This window comes from Mytilus edulis, chromosome 7, assembly GCF_963676685.1.
Source record: "Mytilus edulis chromosome 7, xbMytEdul2.2, whole genome shotgun sequence".
Classification (NCBI taxonomy): Eukaryota; Metazoa; Mollusca; class Bivalvia; order Mytilida; family Mytilidae; genus Mytilus; species Mytilus edulis.
This window is the reverse complement of record NC_092350.1, coordinates 93,436,630-93,441,474: the sequence shown is the minus strand read 5'-3', so window position 1 is coordinate 93,441,474 and position 4,845 is coordinate 93,436,630.

Genomic DNA, 4,845 nt, shown 5'->3' with positions numbered 1-4,845 from the left:
AACCCTAACCCTAACCCTAACCCTAACCCTAACCCTAACCCTAACCCTAACCCTAACCCTAACCCTAACCCTAACCCTAACCCTAACCCTAACCCTAACCCTAACCCTAACCCTAACCCTAACCCTAACCCTAACCCTAACCCTAACCCTAACCCTAACCCTAACCCTAACCCTAACCCTAACCCTAACCCTAACCCTAACCCTAACCCTAACCCTAACCCTAACCCTAACCCTAACCCTAACCCTAACCCTAACCCTAACCCTAACCCTAACCCTAACCCTAACCCTAACCCTAACCCTAACCCTAACCCTAACCCTAACCCTAACCCTAACCCTAACCCTAACCCTAACCCTAACCTAACCCTAACCCTAACCCTAACCCTAACCCTAACCCTAACCCTAACCCTAACCCTAACCCTAACCCTAACCCTAACCCTAACCCTAACCCTAACCCTAACCCTAACCCTAACCCTAACCCTAACCCTAACCCTAACCCTAACCCTAACCCTAACCCTAACCCTAACCCTAACCCTAACCCTAACCCTAACCCTAACCCTAACCCTAACCCTAACCCTAACCCTAACCCTAACCCTAACCCTAACCCTAACCCTAACCCTAACCCTAACCCTAACCCTAACCCTAACCCTAACCCTAACCCTAACCCTAACCCTAACCCTAACCCTAACCCTAACCCTAACCCTAACCCTAACCCTAACCCTAACCCTAACCCTAACCCTAACCCTAACCCTAACCCTAACCCTAACCCTAACCCTAACCCTAACCCTAACCCTAACCCTAACCCTAACCCTAACCCTAACCCTAACCCTAACCCTAACCCTAACCCTAACCCTAACCCTAACCCTAACCCTAACCCTAACCCTAACCCTAACCCTAACCCTAACCCTAACCCTAACCCTAACCCTAACCCTAACCCTAACCCTAACCCTAACCCTAACCCTAACCCTAACCCTAACCCTAACCCTAACCCTAACCCTAACCCTAACCCTAACCCTAACCCTAACCCTAACCCTAACCCTAACCCTAACCCTAACCTAACCCTAACCCTAACCCTAACCCTAACCCTAACCCTAACCCTAACCCTAACCCTAACCCTAACCCTAACCCTAACCCTAACCCTAACCCTAACCCTAACCCTAACCCTAACCCTAACCCTAACCCTAACCCTAACCCTAACCCTAACCCTAACCCTAACCCTAACCCTAACCCTAACCCTAACCCTAACCCTAACCCTAACCCTAACCCTAACCCTAACCCTAACCCTAACCCTAACCCTAACCCTAACCCTAACCCTAACCCTAACCCTAACCCTAACCCTAACCCAACCCTAACCCTAACCCTAACCCTAACCCTAACCCTAACCCTAACCCTAACCCTAACCCTAACCCTAACCCTAACCCTAACCCTAACCCTAACCCTAACCCTAACCCTAACCCTAACCCTAACCCTAACCCTAACCCTAACCCTAACCCTAACCCTAACCCTAACCCTAACCCTAACCCTAACCCTAACCCTAACCCTAACCCTAACCCTAACCCTAACCCTAACCCTAACCCTAACCCTAACCCTAACCCTAACCCTAACCCTAACCCTAACCCTAACCCTAACCCTAACCCTAACCCTAACCCTAACCCTAACCCTAACCCTAACCCTAACCCTAACCCTAACCCTAACCCTAACCCTAACCCTAACCCTAACCCTAACCCTAACCCTAACCCTAACCCTAACCCTAACCCTAACCCTAACCCTAACCCTAACCCTAACCCTAACCCTAACCCTAACCCTAACCCTAACCCTAACCCTACCCACCCTAACCCTAACCCTAACCCTAACCCTAACCCTAACCCTAACCCTAACCCTAACCCTAACCCTAACCCTAACCCTAACCCTAACCCTAACCCTAACCCTAACCCTAACCCTAACCCTAACCCTAACCCTAACCCTAACCCTAACCCTAACCCTAACCCTAACCCTAACCCTAACCCTAACCCTAACCCTAACCCTAACCCTAACCCTAACCCTAACCCTAACCCTAACCCTAACCCTAACCCTAACCCTAACCCTAACCCTAACCCTAACCCTAACCCTAACCCTAACCCTAACCCTAACCCTAACCCTAACCCTAACCCTAACCCTAACCCTAACCCTAACCCTAACCCTAACCCTAACCCTAACCCTAACCCTAACCCTAACCCTAACCCTAACCCTAACCCTAACCCTAACCCTAACCCTAACCCTAACCCTAACCCTAACCCTAACCCTAACCCTAACCCTAACCCTAACCCTAACCCTAACCCTAACCCTAACCCTAACCCTAACCCTAACCCTAACCCTAACCCTAACCCTAACCCTAACCCTAACCCTAACCCTAACCCTAACCCTAACCCTAACCCTAACCCTAACCCTAACCCTAACCCTAACCCTAACCCTAACCCTAACCCTAACCTAACCCTAACCCTAACCCTAACCCTAACCCTAACCCTAACCCTAACCCTAACCCTAACCCTAACCCTAACCCTAACCCTAACCCTAACCCTAACCCTAACCCTAACCCTAACCCTAACCCTAACCCTAACCCTAACCCTAACCCTAACCCTAACCCTAACCCTAACCCTAACCCTAACCCTAACCCTAACCCTAACCCTAACCCTAACCCTAACCCTAACCCTAACCCTAACCCTAACCCTAACCCTAACCCTAACCCTAACCCTAACCCTAACCCTAACCCTAACCCTAACCCTAACCCTAACCCTAACCCTAACCCTAACCCTAACCCTAACCCTAACCCTAACCCTAACCCTAACCCTAACCCTAACCCTAACCCTAACCCTAACCCTAACCCTAACCCTAACCCTAACCCTAACCCTAACCCTAACCCTAACCCTAACCCTAACCCTAACCCTAACCCTAACCCTAACCCTAACCCTAACCCTAACCCTAACCCTAACCCTAACCCTAACCCTAACCCTAACCCTAACCCTAACCCTAACCCTAACCCTAACCCTAACCCTAACCCTAACCCTAACCCTAACCCTAACCCTAACCCTAACCCTAACCCTAACCCTAACCCTAACCCTAACCCTAACCTAACCCTAACCCTAACCCTAACCCTAACCCTAACCTAACCCTAACCCTAACCCTAACCCTAACCCTAACCCTAACCCTAACCCTAACCCTAACCCTAACCCTAACCCTAACCCTAACCCTAACCTAACCCTAACCCTAACCCTAACCCTAACCCTAACCCTAACCCTAACCCTAACCCTAACCCTAACCCTAACCCTAACCCTAACCCTAACCCTAACCCTAACCCTAACCCTAACCCTAACCCTAACCCTAACCCTAACCCTAACCCTAACCCTAACCCTAACCCTAACCCTAACCCTAACCCTAACCCTAACCCTAACCCTAACCCTAACCCTAACCCTAACCCTAACCCTAACCCTAACCCTAACCCTAACCCTAACCCTAACCCTAACCCTAACCCTAACCCTAACCCTAACCTAACCCTAACCCTAACCCTAACCCTAACCCTAACCCTAACCCTAACCCTAACCCTAACCCTAACCCTAACCCTAACCCTAACCCTAACCCTAACCCTAACCCTAACCCTAACCCTAACCCTAACCCTAACCCTAACCCTAACCCTAACCCTAACCCTAACCCTAACCCTAACCCTAACCCTAACCCTAACCCTAACCCTAACCCTAACCCTAACCCTAACCCTAACCCTAACCCTAACCCTAACCCTAACCCTAACCCTAACCCTAACCCTAACCCTAACCCTAACCCTAACCCTAACCCTAACCCTAACCCTAACCCTAACCCTAACCCTAACCCTAACCCTAACCCTAACCCTAACCCTAACCCTAACCCTAACCCTAACCCTAACCCTAACCCTAACCCTAACCCTAACCCTAACCCTAACCCTAACCCTAACCCTAACCCTAACCCTAACCCTAACCCTAACCCTAACCCTAACCCTAACCCTAACCCTAACCCTAACCCTAACCCTAACCCTAACCCTAACCCTAACCCTAACCCTAACCCTAACCCTAACCCTAACCCTAACCCTAACCCTAACCCTAACCCTAACCCTAACCCTAACCCTAACCCTAACCCTAACCCTAACCCTAACCCTAACCCTAACCCTAACCCTAACCCTAACCCTAACCCTAACCCTAACCCTAACCCTAACCCTAACCCTAACCCTAACCCTAACCCTAACCCTAACCCTAACCCTAACCCTAACCCTAACCCTAACCCTAACCCTAACCCTAACCCTAACCCTAACCCTAACCCTAACCCTAACCCTAACCCTAACCCTAACCCTAACCCTAACCCTAACCCTAACCCTAACCCTAACCCTAACCCTAACCCTAACCCTAACCCTAACCCTAACCCTAACCCTAACCCTAACCCTAACCCTAACCCTAACCCTAACCCTAACCCTAACCCTAACCCTAACCCTAACCCTAACCCTAACCCTAACCCTAACCCTAACCCTAACCCTAACCCTAACCCTAACCCTAACCCTAACCCTAACCCTAACCCCTAACCCTAACCCTAACCCTAACCCTAACCCTAACCCTAACCCTAACCCTAACCCTAACCCTAACCCTAACCCTAACCCTAACCCTAACCCTAACCCTAACCCTAACCCTAACCCTAACCCTAACCCTAACCCTAACCTAACCCTAACCCTAACCCTAACCCTAACCCTAACCCTAACCCTAACCCTAACCCTAACCCTAACCCTAACCCTAACCCTAACCCTAACCCTAACCCTAACCCTAACCCTAACCCTAACCCTAACCCTAACCCTAA